Here is a 21,827-nt window from a genome sequence, read left to right on the forward strand (position 1 = left end):
CTTCCCAATCCTGTAACCTGCCATTAGTTTTTGCTCTATTATATGCCCTCATTTTTGCTTTTCTGTTGTCCTTGACTTCCCATGTCAGCCATGGTTGCATCATCCCGCCTTTAGAATACCTTTCCAGCCATGGGATGTATCTATCCTGTGCCTTTCAAATTGCTCCCAGAAACTCCAGCCATTGCTGTTCTGTTGTCATCCCTGCTAGTGACCCCTTATAATCAACTGTGACCTGCTCTTCTCTCATGCCTCTATAAATTCCCTTTACTCCACTGTAGGACTGATACATCTGACTTTAGCTTCTCCCTCTCAAATTGCAGGGTGAATTCTATCATATTGTGATCACAGCCCCTCAGGGTTCCTTTACTTTAAGCTCTCTAATCAAATCTGTTCATTACACAACACCTAATCCAGAATAGCCTTTCCCCTAGTGGGCTCAACCACAAGCTGCTCTAAAAAGCCATCTCATAGGCATTCTACAAATTCTCTCTCTTCAGAGCCAACAGCAACTGGCTTTTCACAATCTGCCTGCGTATTGAAAACCCCATGAATATCGTAACATTCCTCTTTTGACATGCCTTTTCTATTATTATCATACCTTTTATTAACATGCCTTTTATCTCTTCTCAACCTTTCCATCAGACAGAAAATGTATGAGCTTGTTAACACCTATCACCACTCTGAGGGAGCAGCTTCTATCCTACTGTTATAAGACTTTTAAATAGACATCTTGTACAATAAGGAACTCCCTATCTCTTAATTTACCATGTCATGGCCTTTGCATTTTATTTGACTACCTGCACCGCACTTTCTCTGCAACTGTAACACTATATTCTGCATTTTCTTATTGTTTTTCCTTTTGTACTACCTCAATGTATGGAATTATCTGTCTGAATAGCATGCAGAAAAACTTTTCACCACCTTAATGCATGTGGCAATAATATATCAATGATGTACAAGATTCAATTCTAATACCACTCTCAGGTGATGTCCCCCTGTTCTGGGTCCTCTCCATTACAAGGCGGAGAAGACCATTTCTGTAGTTACTGTCTAAAACCCCTTTGTCCTTTTTAAATACCTCAGTTAGATAATTCCTCAGTTTTCTAAATCTAGGGGAGTTTATGCAAAGCTTAAAGTACATCTACTATCAAAGTATCTATACATTATACAGCCTTGAGATTCGTCCCCTTACAGGCAGCCACAGAACAAAGAAACCCATTAAGAAAGAAGACTGTCAAATAGCCAATGTGCAGAGAGAGGGAAAAAAATAAAACAAATCATGCAAACAATAAACACAAGCAAATAGCATTCTGAACTGAAGTCCACAAAGAGAATCCGTCCACAGCCCCTTAGTTCAGCGTAGAGCCGAGTAATCATCACAGAACAGCGAGCTGATCCGGCCCGCCCCTCGCCTCAGGTCCTGACACCCTGACTCACCCACCTACCTCATCAGTTAATCTCTCTCTTAAATTCCCTTATTTAATCATTCCCCTTAACCACGAATTTGTTGGTTGACCATGCGCCCATTTCAGGCCCATTTGGAATCAATGGATTGAGATCCAGTCCATCTCATTAAACTAATTCTTGATTAGCCCAGTACTACATTGATCTGAAGAAATCGTACTCGTCGATGATCAAACAGAGCAGCAGAAAAGAGGCACGAGACACTGTTGGACAAAATATTCAGAGAAAAAAGTGTGAGTCTCTTCAGAGAGCGGAGAGAGGTGGAGGGCATGCCTCGGGTTCAGGGCGCAGCGTGCCTGTGGTAGGACAATGAAAACCAGAGATGGACAAGGTTGGAAGATTGGTGATGTCTCTGAGGTTGCAGGGCACAGTGATGGAGGAGACCAATGTGGGGGTTGCAAGCTGCAGTAAAAATCCAAAGCCCTGCTATCCTCTTACAGGAGCATGCTCTGTGACCCATGATGTTGTACTAAATGAACTAACTAATGATACCTAATTAAACTAATCCATTTCTGCTTGCACATGGCCCAAATCCCTCCATTCTCTGCTTCTTTATCTGCTATCTATGAACCTCTTAAATGCCTCTATGGTGTCTACCCCCACCACTGCCCATGGCAGCACATTCCAGGCACCCACCACTCTGTGGGTAAAACGACTTGCCCCTTACATCTGCTTTGAAAGAACCCAGTCTCACCTGATATGCATGCTCTCTGGTAGTAGACATTTCCACCCTGGGACAAAAATATACTTGCTGTCTGCTCTATGTATGCTTCTCATTATATTATCTTATCATCTGATTTTATCATAATCTCATAACTTCTATCTGGTCTCCCCTCAATCTTTGTTACTCCAGAGAAAATAAACAGTTCTTCCATTCTCTCTGTATAGATCATGCCCTCTAATCCAGGCAGCATCCTGGTGAACCTTTCTGCACTCCCTGCAATACCTCCCCATCCTTCCTGTAACGGGGCAGCCAGAATTGATGTGCTGCACGCCTTCCCATATCACTGGGGCCTCAATACCCACGACTCCTGGAACCCTCATCCCCACACTCCCTTCTGTCTCACTAGGGCTCTGACTCCTGCACTCCCTTTCCACTTGTCAGGACCCCTTTACCCACGCTCCCTTTAAACATACTGAATTCGCTGGAAAATGTATTATAATATCTTTAAAAAGTGAGCTAAAAGTGTGTTGGAGTCTTCATTGTAATGGTCTGAAAAGTCTGCCAGTGTGACACCACATTATTATCTGAGTTTTACTGCATTTAGATGGGAATGAACAAGACATATTTTAAATACTACTTTAACATAATGCTGAAAATTATGTCGGGCAGACAGCTCAGGGTGTTGAAAGATAGTCTGTAGTCTTCTCAAAGGTACATCAGAAACACGATCAGAATCAGGTTTATTGTCACTGACATTAGTCATGAAATGTGCTGCTTTGTGCCTGCAGTACAGTGCAGGCGTAACAAATTTCTAAGTGTTATAAATAGACAATAGACAATAGACAATAAGTGCAGGAGTAGGCCATTCGGCCCTTCGAGCCAGCACCGCCATTCACTGTGATCATGGCTGATCATCCACAATCAGTATCCAGTTCCTGCCTTATCCCCATATCCTTTGATTCCGCTATCTTTAAGAGCTCTATTCATCTCTTTCTTGAAAGCATCCAGAGACTTGGCCTCCACAGCCTTCTGGGGCAGAGCATTCCATATATCCACCACTCTCTGGGTGAAAAGGTTTTTCCTCAACTCCGTTCTGAATGGCCGCCCCCTTATTCTTAAACTGTGGCCTCTGGTTCTGGACTCACCCATCAACGGGAACATGCTTCCTGCCTGCAGCGTGTCCAATCCCTTAATAATCTTATGTGTTTCAATAAGATCCCCTCTCAGCCTTCTAAATTCCAGAGTATACAAGCCCAGTCGCTCCAGTCTTTCAGCATATGACAGTCCCACCATCCCGGGAATTAACCTTGTGAACCTACGCTGCACTCCCTCAATAAATAGCAAAAAATAAAGAACAAATAGTCAGCAAATATAAACAAATAAACAGAAAGATAAATAAATACTAAGTAAATAATGTGAAAGGGGAATAGTGAGGTCGTATTCATGGACCATTCCTATGAATTGGTCCATGAGTCCATGAACACGACCCCGATGGTGATGGTGGAGAGGAAGAAGCAGCTCCATAACATTGACTGTGGATCTTCAGGCTCCTGTACCTCCACCCCGATGGTAGTCATGAGAAGAGGGCATGCCCCAGATGGTGAGGATCTTTAATGATGGATGCCACCTTCTTGAGGCTCCACCTTTTGAAGATGTCCTCAGTGGTGGGGAGGCTTGTGGTATCTCCACTAGAAGTTGCTTTCAATGACATTGCAGATTCAGCATGGAAAGACGGAGCACCAGAGCAGGGTTTCATCCTGAAATGTTGGCCATTCCTTTCCCCATATAAATGCTGTCCAACCCAGTACAAAGCACTTTTCATTCACTATTTAAAGATATTGCACGCTATCATAATAAATTTTCCAGCAGATTGTTTGTTGAAGGATATAGTTTGTTTTCCAGTGGTCAAGCAATCTTAGTGCAGATTCATCCTTAGTTTAAAATTAAATAGGGTTAAACCGTGATAGGGAAGAATTGCAATTGTAATTGCAGTACAAGTTGAAGTTCATTGTTATTGGCATACACATCCATGCTATAAATGGCACGAAATTTGCTCTTTGCAGCAGCAACACAGTGCATTACAAATATGACAAACATAAATTGCACTAATTTAAATTAACATAAATTATACATAATCTATAGAACACAATAAACAAAAATAAATAGGACAACATTAGTGCAAGTTGAGGGAAATATAGTCTAAGATAGAGCATGATGGTAGTAGGGTAAAAGCTGTTGTCGAACCTTAAGGTGTGAGTCTTCAGGCTCCTGTACCTCCTGCCTGATGACAGCGTGGAGAAGAGGTATGGTTCCTAATGATGGATATCACCTTCCTATGACATCACCTCTTGTAGAAGTCCCTAATGGTGGGGAGAGCTGAACCCCACTTACTTCAGTCTGTTGGAGAAGATCCTGAGAGGCAAGATTTATGAGCACTTGGAGAGACATCATCTGATTAGGAATTGTCAGCATGGCTTTGTCAAGGGCAGGTTGTGCGTTACGAGCCTGATAGAATTCTTTGAGGATGTAACAAAACACTTTGATGAAGGTAGAGCAGTGGATGTAGTGTATATGGATTTCAGTAAGGCATTTGATAAGGTTCCCCATGCAAGGCTCATTCAGAAAGTAAGGAGGCATGGGATCCAAGGAGACCTTGCTTTGTGGATCCAGAACTGGCTTGCCCACAGAAGGCCAGGGGTGGTTGTGGATGGTTCGTATTCTGCATGGAGGTTGGTGACCAGTGGTGTTCCACAGGGATGTGTTCTGTGACCCCCTCTTCTTTGTGATTTTTATAAATGACCTGGTTGAGGAAATAGAATAGTGGGTTAGTAAGTTTGCAGATGACACAAAAGTTGCGGGTGCTGTGGACAGTCTGGAGGGTTGTCAGAGGTTACAGCGGGAGATTCATAGGATGCAGAACTGGGCTGAGAAGTGGCAAATGGAGTTCAACCCAGGTAAGTGTGAAGTGGTTCATTTTGTTAGGTCAAATTTGAAGACAGAATAGAATATTAATGGTAAGACTCTTGGCAGTGTGGAAGATCAGCAAGATCTTAGGGTCTGTGTCCATAGGACACTCAAAGCTACCGCGCAGGTTGACAGTGTTGTTGAGAAGGCATATGGTGTGTTGGCCTTCATCAACTGTGGGATTCAGCTCAGGAGCCATGAGGTAATGTTACAGATATATAAGACCTTAGTCAGATGCCACTTGGAGTATTGTGTTCATTTCTGGTCACCTCACAACAGGAAAGATGTGGATACTATAGAGAGAGTGCAGAGGAATTTACAACAATGTCACCTGGATTGGAGAGCATGCCTTATGAGAATAGATTGAGTGAACTTGGCCTTTTTTCCTTGGAGTGATGGAAGATGAGGGGTGACCTGATAGAGGTGTGTAAGATGATCAGAGGCATCGATTGTGTGGATAGCCAGAGGTTTTTTCCCGGGGTGAAATGGCTAACATGAGGGGGCATAGTTTTAAGGTGCTTGGAAGTAGGTACAAGGGGGATGTCAGAGGTATGTTTTTCACACAGAGAGTGGTGGCTGTATGGAATGCACTGCTGGTGATAGTGTTGGAGACAGATACTATAGGGTTTTTAAGAGACTCTTAGATGGGTATATGGAGCTTAGAAAAATAGAGGGCTAAGCAGTAAGGAAATTCTAGGCAGTTTCTAGAGTAGGTTACATGGTCGGCACAACCGAAGGGCCTGTAATGTGCTGTAGATTTCTATGTTTCTATTAACCCACAATGAAACTGACTGAACCCACCACTCACTGTAGCCTTGTGTTCCTGTGCATTGGAGTTCACATACCAAGCAGAGACAAATCAGTCTGAATATTCTCCACTATACATCTGCAGAATGTAAAGTTTATCTTTAAACATGGAGTTTTTGGAAATGTAGCAGCACTTAGCAAAACAAGAGCTAACTGCAATATACCTCAATTAATAATTCTTTAATTCTTGCCAAGCATCTAACAAGGCACTTAACTGGCCTACATTTTGGGATGCTGATTGCAGTATTACTGTGGACTATCTGAAAAACTCTGAAACAGACTTTTAAAGGAGAGAAAGTCTCTTAGAGTGAAGGCACTGCAGGTATATGAAGTGTCTGCAATAAAGAACTGCAAGTAACTATTGGCAGCAAGCAGCTATTCACATATACAGGAGAAGAAGTAAGAATAGGATTTTGTTTCCAAATGGTCTCAAAGACCAGAAGGTCTTGGCCGGCGGTAGCGTAGTGACATCAGCCCCAGACTTTGAGGTGAGTGGTCCCAGGTACAAATCCGGCCAGCTGCTTGCATGCCTTCCATCCATGCTAGGTTGAGTGTCGAGTTAGCAAATTGGCTTCGTAAAGAACAGACAAAATGCTACAGGAATGGCAAAGTTGCCGCCCAAGGTGCGGAGAGGAATAACTACCAACCAGAAAACCTTGAGCAGAGGGTGAGAAGACGTTGCAAGTCCTCACGAAGAGTCAGTGGTCGAGGATAATTCCTCTAACTTTGCACATGATGTTTCTCAGACACAGGGTGGAAAGTTGCAAATGTGAAAAAAGAATCTGTGTAAGAAAATATTTGATAAAGCTATGAAAGGAACTAAATGTCTGCATATGATTAGGTAAGAACACAAGTAAAAGGAGCAGGAGTAGGCCTCAAGCCTGCCCCACAATTCAGTAAGATTGCCTCAGGCTTGATTGCCACTTCTGTCCCAGTTCCCCATTACCCTCAATTCCCCGGTCTTTCAAAACCGTTTCTACTTCCTCTTTAAGTACGTCCAATGAAACTCCCTCCACAACCCACTGGGGTAGAGAATTACAGAAATTCACCACCCCCTGCAAGAAGTTCCCACTCGTCTCAATTTTCAGCGACAGTCCCCCCGTCAAATAACTCTTTCCCTTGTTTGATAGTCTCCCACTCACTGAAACATTTCGCCAACTACTCTGAAGAATGTTAATGGTAGATGGCTCCCATTCTTCCAAACTCCAAAGAATATAGATCTAATTTGTTGCCTGCATGTGATAGGGCAACCCTTTTACTTTGATGTAAACAGCTGATAGACACCCGGAGCAAAACTCAATAGCTCCATCGCAGAAAGCTACTGTTAATCTGCAAAACTGCGCAGATCTCATTCTGCATGTTTCAGCCTTATGAGTACAGAAGATATCTGAGCTAGCTGCATGCCTTTCGGTTGCACAGAATAATTTTAAGATGGATGTGACTAGTGCAAGAAGTTTTCCCTTCGTGGACTTCATGGTATTGGTTTCTTATTGCCATGTGTCCCAAGATACAGTGTTGTAAGTTGTCCACACAGACACTTCATCACATCGGTATCTCAAGGTAGTGCAAGGGAAAACTGTTGCAGTTACAGTGGGCACAGACAAGGCCACGGTGAGGTAGATTGTGAGGTCAAGAGTTCAAGTTATTGTATTAGGGAACCATTCAATAGTCATTTAAAAGCGTATAAAGGCTCCCCTTGAGCTTGGTGGTATGTGCTTTCTGACTTCTGTATCTTCTGCCCGATGGGAGAGAGAAGGGAGAATGTCCGGGGTGAGTGGGGTCTCTGATTATCATGGCTGCTTTACTGAGGCAGCAAGAATTGTAGACAGAGTCCATGGAGGGGAGGCTGGTTTCCGTGATGTGCTGAGCTGTGTCCACAACTCTCTGCAATTTCTTGCAGTCACAGGCAGAGCAGTTGCCGTACCAAGCAGTGATGCATCCAACAATACCAAGGATAACTAAGTAAAACTGAAGATCTTTCTTCAGCCTGCTGAGTCTGTATTCGCCATTAGGCGTCCATTTACATTAATTGGTAAATTGGTTTATTATCGTCACCAGTTCAAAGGGACAGTGAAAATATCTGTTTTCAGTGCCATCCATACAGAGCATTACCAAACAGAATTACCTTGAGGCAGTACAGGGGAAAAGCCATACCAGAATGCAGAGATATAGTGTTACAGTTACAGAGAAAGTGGGCAATAAAGAGCAAGAGCTGTATTGCAGCTGCAGGGGCATCATCTACTCCTGCAGAAGGAGCATTATGACTCAGTGCCTGCGTAATTCTGACCTTGTGATAGCATTTACCACAGATAGCACAAAGTTAAAGTCAAAGTTGTGTTTATTTTCATGTGCATATGTACATTATGGAATACCAGCTTACAGACCATAGTTATCTGATCATAATTTCAATTTAAAATGAAATGAAAGGTTCCAGGTGTTAATGAGGGTTAATTTACCTTAGTAAAGATGTTCTCTTAGAGGAAAAAAAATTAGGAAGAGAACTGTTAAGGCCATAAGACCATAAGTTATAGAAGCAGAATTACACCATTTGGCCCATTGACTCTGCCCCACCATTTCATCATGGCTGGTCCATTTTCCATCTCAGCCCCAATCTCCTGCCTTCTCCCCGTAAGCCTTAAGACTTTTTATTTGTAAAGATATTTAGATTTTGAATCTATTATTTAAATTATTTATTTGTTTTCTGGAACAGAATGTTCAATTTTACTTTTGCATAAGTTGACCAGCAATCAGGGACAAGAGTTGTTTATTGTAATGCTTCAGTGAAATCCAGCCACTGATTTTGTTTTAGTGATTGATATAACTAGGAAATAGTTCCTTAATCTTACTAACAACACCGGAATCTATAGGGAATACATTGAATTGATCTTGGTGATTATAGGCATCTTCGACTTCAGTTTCCAGTCATCCTGGCCAGATAAGCCTTTGCTGTTGTCACGCTTGTTCATGGGAGCTTGTTGTGCACAAAAGGCCTGCCTTGTTTTCCATAACACAACAGCCTCACTTCAAGAATTACTTCATAGGCTTTTTCGCCTACTGTGATGTTTATGCACATTTAACTATAAATTGTTATTTAGATTAAGAGAATGGAGAGTCTTCCACCTCAACACTACCTTTTACATTCTTGTACCCTTAACCCTACATCTTGTTTCTTTTTGCAATACATAGCCATAGTCATAGTCATGGTCATACTTTATTAATCCCCGGGGAAATTGGTTTTCGTTACAGTTGCTTCATAAATAATAAATAGTAATAGAACCATAAATAGTTAAATAGTAATATGTAAATTTGCATTTGACAAGGTTCCACACGGTAGGCTTATTCAGAAAGTTAGAAGGCATGGGATCCAGGGAAGTTTGGCCAGGTGGATTCAGAATTGGCTTGCCTGCAGAAGGCAGAGGGTCGTGGTGGAGGGAGTATATTCAGATTGGAGGATTGTGACTAGTGGTGTCCCACAAGGATGTGTTCTGGGACCTCTACTTTTCGTGATTTTTATTAACGACCTGGATGTGGGGGTAGAAGGGTGGGTTGGCAAGTTTGCAGACGACACAAAGGTTGGTGGTGTTGTAGATAGTGTAGAGGATTGTCAAAGATTGCAGAGAGACATTGATAGGATGCAGAAGTGGGCTGAGAAGTGGCAGATGGAGTCAACCCAGAGAAGTGTGAGGTGATACACTTTGGAAGGACAAACTCCAAGGCAGAGTACAAAGTAAATGACAGGATACTTGGTAGTGTGGAGGAGCAGAGGGATCTCGGGGTACATGTCCACAGATCCCTGAAAGTTGCCTCACAGGTGGATAGGGTAGTTAAGAAAGCTTATGGGGTGTTAGCTTTCATAAGTCGAGGGATAGAGTTTAAGAGTCGCGATGTAATGATGCAGCTCTATAAAACTCTGGTTAGGCCACACTTGGAGTATTGTGTCCAGTTCTGGTCACCTCACTATAGGAAGGATGTGGAAGCATTGGAAAGGGTACAGAGGAGATTTACCAGGATGCTGCCTGGTTTAGAAAGTATGCATTATGATCAGAGATTAAGGGAGCTAGGGCTTTACTCTTTGGAGAGAAGGAGGATGAGAGGAGACATGATAGAGGTGTACAAGATAATAAGAGGAACAGATAGAGTGGATAGCCAGCGACTCTTCCCCAGGGCACCACTGCTCAATACAAGAGGACATGGCTTTAAGGTAAGGGGTGGGAAGTTCAAGGGGGATATTAGAGGAAGGTTTATTACTCAGAGAGTGGTTGGTGCGTGGAATGCACTGCCTGAGTCAGTGGTGGAGGCAGATACACTAGTGAGGTTTAAGAGACTACTAGACAGGTATGGAGGAATCTAAGGTGGGGGCTTAAATGGGAGGCAGAGTTTGAGAGTCGGCACAACATTGTGGGCCGAAGGGCCTGTACTGTGCTGTACTATTCTATGTTCTAAATTATGCCAGTAAATAAATGCCAGTAAATACTTCAGATTGCATTACAAACCTAGCAGCATTCTGCTGTTGTGCTTTCATCACTGTATTTATTATTACCATGTTCTCTGTTTACTCTGAGATCTTCATGCAGTCAAGGAATTTCATTGCACCCTGGTGTATGTGACAACAGACCAATCTAACATCCTCTGAATCGCTGACCAAATACAAAAGGCATTTTCCTGCTGTTTCTTGCTTCAGCTGACAGCACTTTTGCCTCTAAGTGAGCGTGTTTGGGAGTGGGGGAATGTCCTGCTGGTGTGAATCCTATCCCAGATGTAGGAGAGGAGGTGTTGCAATATCAGAGGTGTCACTTATCCAGTGGGATGTTAAATTAAGGCGCCATATGCTCCGTCAGGTGAATGCAAGGGTCCCATGACACGTTTCAAGTTAAGAGGGTTGGAGCACTCCACGGATTCCGCTGTCAATATTTATAACTCAATCTACAGCATTAGAAACAAATGATCGTTGCTGCGCTTCTTGCACTGCAATTGGAATAATCTTTTAAGACTTTAAAGTAATTTTTAAAGACGTGAAAGATAAACCCCTTGACGAACACTAATCGTACACTGCAACAGAAACGTGTTCTGACGGTAGCGCACCATGCTGATGCACATCTGCAGTGTAATTAAAAAATTAGCAGCATGAATTCGCTCCCCAATCTCCCTCCAAAATAGTATGCCTTTTACAGTTTTTGAGTTAAGAACGTTAATTTCAAAAGCAGGAATAAGCAACAACTTTGGCCCACACGCTGTTTGAAATTTCTGGAAGCCGACAAAGCTGCTGCAGTTGTTTTACTCGGAAGTACTCAATTATTTATGCAAAGTTTTGCAGCAAAAAAATGAAATGAGTAGAAATAATAATCAGGTATTTCATGACAGAAAGCCTGCAAGTGAAAACATAAACAATTTTATTGGGAAAAAAGCATAAGGCAACTTAAGGGTCTCCGACGGAAAAGAAACATTTCTTTTACAAACATGTTTGGTATATTAAATAGGTGTTTTGCAGGAAACCCGCGGCAGGCCGAGCACGAGATTCCAGCTCAGGGCCCTGTCGGGGTTGCCATGGCAACAGCCTCCCGCCGGCTGCCGGCAAACAGGGTGCCAGGTAGAGCACAGCCAATGAGTATAAACAAGGATGAGACTAAAGAGAGAACCAAGGCTCGTTCGAATGTCTTGTGATTTTCCATGCGTGGTACTGACGGTTAGGCATTGGCGCTGTCCCAGGATTGCGTTTTCACTTCTGTTGGTGGGACTCACCAGTATCATGGAAACCCTATTCGGTGGTATGGCCCGGGCCGACTGTCAGTCAGGAGGCGGGGACAAGGGGCGGGGCGTTACGAGAGGAGGGGCTTGTGCTGATGATTGACGGCTCCACCTCCGCTTTCGGATGGCAGCGCAGTGAGAAGGCGCCACCGCGGCCGCTCCGTTCCCAACTCGCCCGGTCTGGCTGCACCGGAGACCCGAGCGTCAGATCGCTGAAGATCGAGGCCATGTCGCGGTGAGTGGTAACTCTTCCCAGCCCTGTCGTTAAGTATTTTCCCGCTTTGCTCCCTTCACCATGCCCCCTCAATCACCATGGCCCCCCTCAACGTGACCACGCCTCCTAACGTTGGCACCGCCCCCTTCCCGTCAACGTGAACGCGCCCCCTAACTTTGGTACCGAGACCTCCTCTTGGCCTCTTCCCCCCTCACTTTGGGCCATCAGCGTGACACCTCCTCTCCGAGATGTGGACCCTTCTCCAGTGACCCCCCTCACCATGGCCCCTGCCCTAGCATAACCCCTCTCCAACACTGTTACCTCTCCCCTTCAGTGACACGCGCCTTGTTCGCATGATTTACCCCCAACTTCCATTTATCTTGATTATTATTTACTGTGATACAGCGTGGAGTCGGCCTTTCGAGCCGCGCCGCCCAGCAATTCCCCCAAGTTAATCCTATTCTCATCATTGGACAATTCCTAATCATTAACCCAGCAATCCTTCCGTCTCTGGACCGTTTTGAGGAAACCCACGCGGTCACGGGGAGAAGGTACAGACTCCTTAGGCAGTAGCAGGGATTGAACCTGCGTTGCTGGTACAGTAAAGCATTGTGCTAACCGCTATGCACCATGCTGCCCTATCCTTGATTCTGTTTCTCCTCCCTACCCACTGTCCTCCATTTGCACCCTATCCCCAATCCCTTTTGTCCCTATTGTCTCCCTTCAGTGTATTCCCCAACGCTTCCAACACCTCACTTCACCTGCTCAACCTAAGTTGTCCTATTTCATCACGATATCTTTGATCCAACCTGCCTGTAATTAAATACCCTTCACCAGGGTGTGGTTCAAAGTTAAACCGGATGTAGGCCGCCTTGTTCCAAGCAATCATACTTCAAACATGACCAAACTGTTTGTTAAGGAGTTCTGCCAGTAGTGTTTGGCTGGAGTTCTAATTCTCTGTCATTTATTCCCACACTTGCAATGTCTGTCAGTACTTCCCTCCAATGTGCACCAGCTAACAGATACGCAGTACCGTATCTTTCAACTTGCTCATCCTTGTTTTCTTTTTATTTGTGTAGTAGATTAATTGGCTACTGTACCCTGCATAAGTGCAGGCCTGATGAGCCTATGAGGCTCAGGACAGACTTTAGCTTTTAACAGAAAAGTAGCAAGAGAGAGTAAGTTGCTGGGTCAAAGGGAAGTAAGATAGGGAATCTTGTTAGGTTTGTTCTGCTGTGAGTTGGTATGAATATAAATGACCTCCTGTGGCATAGCAGAGATCTGTGTTCCAAATCTAATATCTTGAGTATCCATTGAATCGTTGACTATTGGTGGCCATACCTTTAGGATGTTGAGCTGTCTCTTTCAATCTCACCACCTTTCACTCCATTGAGGGTGAGACTTTAAATTGAAATCTCATTTGCTGAGGTAAAATATCCCAAAATAACTGCTGGAGGAACTCAGTAGGTCAAGAAGCAACTGAGGAGGCAGATGGATCGTCCACGTTTCAGGTGGAGAACCTGCATCAGCACTGGGCGTGGAGAGGGAGAAGAGCCAGTGTAAAGAATTGAAAGGGAGTGGGCAATGCAGGGGCTGGTAGGTGACGGGTGGAGCCGGGTAAGGAGGGAGATGATGAGGAGATGGAGCCGGAGGAGGAAAGGGTGGAGTTGGAGTGGAACTGCATTGGATGATAGGTAGAGATGTATAAGAACAAAGGAGGTAATGGAACCAGGTGGGTGGAGATGGGGACAGGAGCTAGAAGGTGATCAGTGGAAACAAGGGTGCAGATGCAGGAATCTGTAAAATGAGGAGGAAACAGATAAATGGGGGAGAGGGAGATGATGGTGGGGGGAGGTTATAGGAGAACCAGAAGATATAGTGTGTAGGTGATAAGCTGATAGAACCAGGTAAGTCACAGGGGAGGAGAAGGAGCAGTGTTGGGGCAAACTAGGAGAGAGAATGGAGCCAGCGAGTGTGGGTTGGGAAATTCACTCTTCGTACCTTGTGGTTGTAGACTTTGAATGTGGAGTGTGAGATGTTGTTTTTCTAGTTTATGTTTGACGTCATCCTGGCAGTGGAGGAGTGTGAGGACAGACGGAATGGGAGGGGGAATTGTGATGGCATGCAACTGGGAAATCACGTTGATATCGCACAGCATGTAATGCAAAACGTTCACCTAGTCGGGGCTTGGTCTCACTGACGTGGAGAAGATCACATTGGGAGTGTTAAATATGTCGGTGGACCTAGTTGCTGGTGAGGGCAGAGGTGTAGGGCCAGGTTTTGTACCTGCTACAGTTGCAGTGGAAAGTGCCAATGCCAAGCAGGGGTGGATGAAGCAGGGTCTCACAGAAAGATTCGTCCCTTTGGAAGACAGGAAGTAACGGGAAGAAGGATTCAGAATCAGGTTTATTGTCACTGACAGACATCATGAAATTTGCTGTTTAGTGACAGCTGTACAGTGCAAGATATAAAAATTACTGTAAATTGCAAAATGAATAACAGTGCAAAAGATGAATAATGAGGTAGTGTTCATGTGCTTATGGACCTTTCGGAAATGGTGGAGAGTGTTGTGCTGGCTGTGAAGACTGATGGGGAACAAGGGAACTCCATCTCTGTTCTGTCTTTGGGGGTGGACTAGTAAAAGCAGGAATGCAGGGAAATTGTGGAAAAGTGAGTGTGGGCTCCAGCCATGGGAGAACAGAAGGCCTGTTTCCTGAAGGAGGACGTTTCAGAATTGCCGGAAGGGAAAGACTTGTCTTCAGAGCAGATGTGGGTGAAATGGATAAACTGAGAAAAACAAATAGCATTATTACTCAGGAGTGGGTGGGAGGAGACGTAGTCAACGTAGCTGCGGGTAATACTAAATGTTTCCTGAGATGGAGAGACAGAGAGAGATCTGTAAAAGGGAGCGAAATGCCAGAAATGGTCCAAGCACGTTTGAGGGCAGAGTGGATGTTGGTAGCCAAGGTGATAAAACTGACAAATACTGCACAATTGCAGGAGGCAGCACCAATGAAGTTGTTGCTGTGGTGGAGAAAGGATTGGGTTTGGTATTAGTAGGTTTGGAACAAGGACTATTCCACATACTTAACAAATGGACGTGCACAGCTAGGGTACAGGCAACTGCACCTTTGATTTGCAGAAAGTAATCCCAAACTGAATGCAACTGTCCATCAACCTTCCTGTATATCAGGGGTTCCCAGCTCTTTTTACACCATGGACTCCTGTCATTAACCGAGGAGTCCGTGGATCCCAGGTTGGCAATGCCTGCTCTGTATGGTTCCACTTATCACATACCTCCTCCTTCCCCAGCTGTCTCCACTATCCCTTTCCTCCTCTTGCCTTCGCTACCTACCACCCACCATTCACTGTCTCATGACTCCATCCCTCCCCCACTTGGCCCCATCTGCTCATCATCTCCCTCCACATCTGGTTCCACCCACCACATGCCACTTCCTGCCTCACCCCTCCCTCTTGCCTCTTTATCCTGGTTACCTTTGCTCCACCTCCAGTCCTGATGAAGGGCCTAAACCCAAAACATCGGACATCACTTCCCTCCCCGGATGCTGCTCGACCAGCCGAGTTCCTCCATAGTTTGTTTTTTTTTGCTCCAGATCACAGCATCTGCAGTGCCTCTTGTGATCGAGAGCAATATTTACCTTGGTAGGGGTGGATAAATGAAAAGGGATGCAATTGGAGAGGAAATCAGAGATGAAGATGGATTTCTTTAGAGCCAGAGGGGTGTGAATCTGTGGAATTCATTGCTGCGGATGGCTGTGGAGGCCAAGTCTTTGGCTATATTTAAAGAAGAGGTTGATAGGTTCTTAATTAATAAGGGTGTCAAAGTTTATGGGGAAGAAAACAGAAGGATGGGGTTGATTGGGAAAATAAATCAGAGTAGTTGAATGGCAGAGTAGTCTGAATGGATTGAATGGCCTCTCCTAGTCTTATGGAAACTAAGATAAGAGTATTTTCATTCATTGAGTATTGGAGATGTGGAGTTTATTGCTTCAGTGGGTGGAGGAAGCAAAATCAACTTGATTGTATTTAAAAAGTACTTGAAGAAGTGTAACTGCAGTGCATTGAACTGAGAACTGTGCTAGCAGTAAATTAAGTAATTCCAGCAGGGAGCTGGGAAAAAGAAATAACCTAAAAAAATGTCACTATTGGCCACTGTGGAAATGAGCTGACTGACCCACTGTACTCTCAGTGTCAGTGCCTAAGACTTTTAGACAGCTGGAAAAATGATGAGTGACTAGATGTTTTTTTGCCTCAGTAGTACAGTATAAAATGACAGCATAAAATAATGGAACCCAGCTCAATTTCCCCAGTCCTGAAATACAGAGAGAGATTGCAAAATTGCAGTGTTAATGTGTTTAGGACACTGTACTATTTTGCAAGATCCAACATGCAAGATTACCACAGGCAGGAGCATAGCTTGAACCGAACAAGATAAAACAATAATGTTTTTTTAATAAAAGAGCCAATATTGAACTTAAAGATGAATGAACATGCTTCAGATGCACTTATGTATACTAAAAGATTCAAACGTTTTAAGCTAATGTTATATTTTCTTTTCAGTGTACATTTAATTGAAAGTTTGACAAAGATGTAGGGCTTTTCCATTTGCATTCCCCCTCTGCAAGCAGCAGAGAAAAAGACCAATGAATAATTGTCACTGCACACAAGTTTACCGATTCCTTAAATTATCTACAATTGCATCTGAAACGTTGAATCTGAGCCTGGAGGGGGACACTCGACATTTCAAAAACAGCTTCTTCCCCTTCGCCCTCAGACTGATGAATAGACAATGCTACCTCACTATTTTTTCTCATTTGGCACTACATATTTAACTTATTTTAATATATATAATTATTGTAATTTGTAGTTTTTTTATTATATGCAGCAAGGTTCAACTGCTGCAAAGCAGCAAATTTCATGACATATGCCACTGATATTAAACCTGATTCTGATTCGAAGATTTTTCTGATGCATTCTTTGATGTATGCTCAGTGGCCACTTTATTAGGTACACTGGTACACTTGCTCATTAATGCACATATTTAATGAGTCAATAATGTGACAGCAACTCAGTGCATAGAAGTATGCAAACATGATCAACAGGTTCAGTTGCTGTTCAGACCTAATATCAGAATGGGAAAGAAATGCGATCTAAGTGACTTTGACCTTGGAACGATTGTGGGTGTCAGACAGGGTGCTTTGAGTACCTCAGAAACCACAGATCTCCTGAGATTTTCACACACAACAGTTTCTAGAACTTACAGAGCATGGTGTGAAAATCCAAAAACATCCAGTGAATGGCAGTTCTGTCGGCAGAGACTCCTTGTTAATGAGAAAGACAGATTGATTCAAGCTGATGAAGGTGACAGTAACTCATATAAGCTTAAGTTACAACAGTGGTGTACAGAAGAGCATTTCTAAATGCAGAACACATCAACATTTGAAATGGATGAGCTATAGCAGCAGAAGATTCAAGTATACACTCACTGGTTACTTTAAATAGGTACCTCCTCTATTTTATACCGTGAAGAGTAAATCAAATCTTGTTTTATCTTTCTGACAAGCTTACACTGTTTTTAAAATGTACAATTGTACGGTTTGTCAGGAATTTTGGAGTGTTAGGTCTGTTCTAGTGTATGAATGCTATATTTAAACCAAATGCAAAATTTTGAAGTACTCTTGGAATTATGTTTTATTATATGGTAATTTGTCAGTCTTGAATATTAAAGTATTCATATGCAATGAAGAATATTAGCACAGTGGAGATCTCATGTTATAAAATATGTAACATGGGATATTCAATTTGGTTGAGTGAACTAAGGCTTTTCTTTTTAGAGCGAAGGAAGATGAGAGGTGATTTGATAGTGGTGACTAGATAGAGTGGATAGCCAGGGACATTTTCTCAGGGTAGAAACGGCTCATGCCCGGGGGCATAATTTCAAGGTGATTGGAGAAAATATAGGGGTGGGGAATGTCAGAGGTAAGTTCTTTACCCAGAGAGTGATGTGTACATGGAATGCCCTGTCAAAGGTTGTGGTAGAGACAGATACATTGGGAACTTTTAAGAAACTTTCCAGGACATCAGAGATGTCCTTCTACTTCAAAGAATAGGGTTTCCCTTCCTCCACCATTGACGTTGCCCTCACTAATTCACCTGTGAATTTGGTGGAGTCATCTTATTGTATCCAGTGCTCCCGACGCAGGCTCCTCTACATTGGTGAGACTCAATGTAAATTGGGGGACCACTCCATCTGCCCAAAACGGACTTTCCCGGTGACCAATGATCTTAATTCCTATCCCCATCCCTGTTCTGACATGTCTGTCCATAGCCTCCTCTTCTGCCACGATGAGGCCACTCTCAGGGTGGAGGAGCAACATCTCATATTCCATCTAAGTAGCCTCCAACCACATGCTGTGAACATCAATTTCTCTTTCTGGTTTTTTTTCCCTCCCCCTTCTCTCTTCTGCTATTCCCCACTCTGGCCTCTTCTCCTCACCCACCTATCACCTCGCACAGTACCCCTGCTTCTTCCCTTTCTCCCATGATCCACTGTCCTCTCCTGTCAGATTCTGTCTTCTCCAGCTCTTTACCTTTACAATAAACCTGGCTTTTCCTATCACTTTCTAGCTTATCCTCCCTCCCCTCCCCACACCTTTTTATTCTGGGATCTTTCCTCTTCCTTTCCAGTTCTGAAGAAGGGTCTAGGCCCAAAATGTCAACTCTTTATTAATTTCCATAGATGCTGCCTGACCTGGTGAGTTCCTCCAGCATTCTGTGTGTATTGTTCTGGATTTCCAAGATCACCAGTCCCTTGTGCCTTAGATAGGCACATGGATAATATAAAAATGGAGGGCTATATAGTAGAGAAGGTTTAGATTTATCTTGGAGTAACACCCTGGTTGTCTCACTATAGGAAGGATGTGGAAACCATAGAAAGGATGCAGAGGAGATTTACAAGGATGTTGCCTGGACTGGGAAGCATGCCTTATGAGAATAGGTTGAGTGAACTTGTCCTTTCCTTGGAGCGATGGAAGATGAGAGGTGACCTGATAAGAGATGTATAAGATGATGAGAGGCATCGATCGTGTGGATAGTCAGATGCTTTTTCGCCAGGGCTGAGATGGCTAGCATGAGAGGGCACAGTTTTAAGGTGCTTGGAAGTAGGTATAGAGGAGATATCAGGGGTAAGTTTTTTTTATGCAGAGAGTGGTGAGTGCGTGGAATGGGCTGCTGGCGACAGTGGTGGAGGCGGACACAATAGGGTCTTTTAAGAGACTCCTGGACAGGTACATGGAGCTCAGAAAAACTGAGGGCTATTACCCTAGGTAATTTCTCAGTTAAAGACATGTTCGGCACAGCTTCGTGGGCTAAAGGGCCTGTATTGTGCTGTAGGCTTTCTATGTTCTAATAAGTTAAAAGGTCGGCACAACATTGTGGGCTAAAGGGCCTATACTGTGCTGTCATGTTCTATGTGTAATTGGGTAATCCAGTGAGCGAGCTGTAATGTTGAGGGTTTAGTTAAGCAATTTTTTTGATAGTATTTTCATTTGAAATGGGATAGTTAGGTACAATCTGTTTGATTTTATATCTTTTGGATTTTATCAGTTGGTATTGGTAAGTTGATGTGCTAGTGACGGCTTATTCAAGCAGCGTGAAAGTTGACCATCTGCAGATGCTCAAAATCTAAAATAAAAACATGCAGCTGCAAATACTCAGTGGGTCAGGCCGCAACAGTGGGAAGGGAAATTAAGTTGGTATTTCAGGTCAGACACTTTTGTAGAGCATCACAAGGGCCTTTAATCTAAAACATTAACTCTGTTTCTCTTATCACATAAGCAGCCTGACCTGCTGGGTATTTGTTGCGATTCGTACAATGTATCAGTGTGGTGTATAAAGAGATGCATTCTGTCATAACCACATGTCCGTTCTGAGAACAAGTTTCGATGATCTCACAGGGCAGGATTAAACACCACGTGTCTCAGTCTCACTGAGCCTTGAGTGCTTTGGGCTTTGCAGATGTCATGACCAAACGGATATTTGTTCAGTAGGCCAATGCCTTGATGACCCAGATAGATGCAAAAATGTTTTTAAAATATGTATCCCCTTTTAAAATATGTCAGTTAAGACACTGTTTTCCCTTTAGCCAGCAATCAGAACAGTATTACTGAATTCTCCTCTTTTCCCTCTTTTGCTGCCTTCACTAAGCCCACCCAACACTCTTGCAAGGGGCTGAGAATTGATCAGGGACATGTTTAATCCAAAACATATTATCTCGAACTGGCACTTCCAACATTGCAAATAAAGTAATTCACCAGAACTGTTCTACTTTGCCTTTCTTCATAATGGTAGGTTGATATTTCCAGTGCTGTGGGCATTGTGGCTTATTGTAACAGAAACAAAACTAACTGAGAATTTGCGTGTTATAGAGATTACAACAATGTTCAGCAAATACAGAATGTTTTGTGACCAATAGATACAGTGCCTTAAGAGTATTCATCGCCCACAACAATTTTTAAATTATACTGTCTCTAAATTTAAAATATATTGAAGTTGGATTTTTTGAGATAACATGCAAAGCTTTGTGCATCATCTCAAATCAAATGAAAAATTCCAAAACCTGTCAATAATTTACTAAAAGTTAAAAACTGAAATTGTGAGACTAAAAAAGTATTCACCCCTTTGTAATTACTGTGCTGACTTTTCTCTGCTGCAATTCTGTGCATCACCTTACCAACTCACCCAATTTGTTAATATAGAAAATTGGAGGGTCACCTGTTTACAGTAAATTCCTAGGAATAAATACCTCTCTCTCTTTAAGGTCGAACAGTATGATAGATTTTCAACAGACCAAACCAAAATGAAGACATAAGAGCATTGAAAACAAGTCAGTGAAATGTAAATGGCGAGCAAAAAGCTGTGGCAGGTACAAGACCATCTCAAAGGCAGTAAACGTACCTCAGAGCTCAGTGCTGTCCATCGTGAAACCACAACAACACTGCCTAGATCAGGCTGCCCCGCTAAACCTTATTACTGGAGAGAATGACACTTGTAAGAGAGGCTACTGTGATAACAGCATTCACTCTGAAGTGAGCTGCAGAAGTCAGTGACTGTTAACTGGAGATGAAGTTTTTGGCTTCACAATCTCTAAGGTCTTGTATAAAAAGGATATATATGGAAGAGTGGCAAGGAAGAAACCTTGTCTTATATCCCCACCTGTAAAGACTTTGCAAAGCATCTCTTAGAAGATGCTGTAAAGGTGTGGAAAAGGTCTTGTGGGTTGGATGATACTGACTTTTTGGCCTCAACACTAAGTGGTAAGTGTGGCATAAATCTAATGCTGCGCATCAGGAGTCCTGACCTTAACCCAGGTAACACCATCCCTACTGTAAAGTATGGTAGAGATACAGGTGACATCATGCTGTGGGAATACTTTTCAGCAGCAGGGACTGTAAATCTGGTCAGGATTAATGGGAAGATGCATGCTGCTAAATACAGAGAGATCGTGGATAAAAACCTGCTAGCATCTCCCAGAAAGTTTAAACTGCTTGACTTTCAGCAGACAACAACCCAAAGCACACTGCCAGAGCAACCACAGGGGTGACTTCAAATGAAAAGAATTAACGTCCTTGAGTGGGCCAGCAGGAGTCCTGACCTTAACCCTATCAAACATCTTTGGCAAGAGCTCAAGACTCCCCAACTAACCTGGCACAGCTTGAGCAATTTTGCAAGGAGGAATGGGCAAATCTTACTCCATCACCTTTTGCAAAGCTAATAGAGAATTATCCCAAAAGACTACTGGCTGTAGTAGCTGCGAGAGGTGGTTCAACAAAGTACTGAGCAAAGGGGAAGCGCTCATTGAATTGCTGACATTTCAGTTTCGAATTCTTAGTTTTTCATGCTTTTCAATTTCCTCTGTTTTTCTTTTGGGCTGTACTGTGAAAAGGGGAG

The 21,827-nt window shown here is 43.3% G+C and overlaps 1 protein-coding gene across 6 annotated transcripts in view; it reads left to right on the forward strand.

Moving 5' to 3' along the window:
* The window catches only part of mbnl2 (muscleblind-like splicing regulator 2), a 195,176-nt gene that overhangs the window by 43,782 nt on the left and 129,567 nt on the right, over positions 1–21,827 (forward strand). For 3 of the 6 annotated variants that reach the window (XM_072258810.1, XM_072258815.1, XM_072258817.1), the window contains exon 1: positions 11,752–11,879. The exons of 1 other annotated variant lie outside the window; for it this stretch is intronic. The gene's annotated coding sequence lies outside the window, so the exon portion shown is untranslated. Of the gene's footprint in view, positions 1–11,750; positions 11,880–21,827 lie in introns of those variants that run through there. 2 more of the 6 variants (XM_072258814.1, XM_072258816.1) reach the window with 2 other exon arrangements.

The sequence above is a fragment of the Mobula birostris genome, chromosome 5 (genome assembly GCF_030028105.1).
Source record: "Mobula birostris isolate sMobBir1 chromosome 5, sMobBir1.hap1, whole genome shotgun sequence".
NCBI lineage: Eukaryota > Metazoa > Chordata > Chondrichthyes > Myliobatiformes > Myliobatidae > Mobula > Mobula birostris.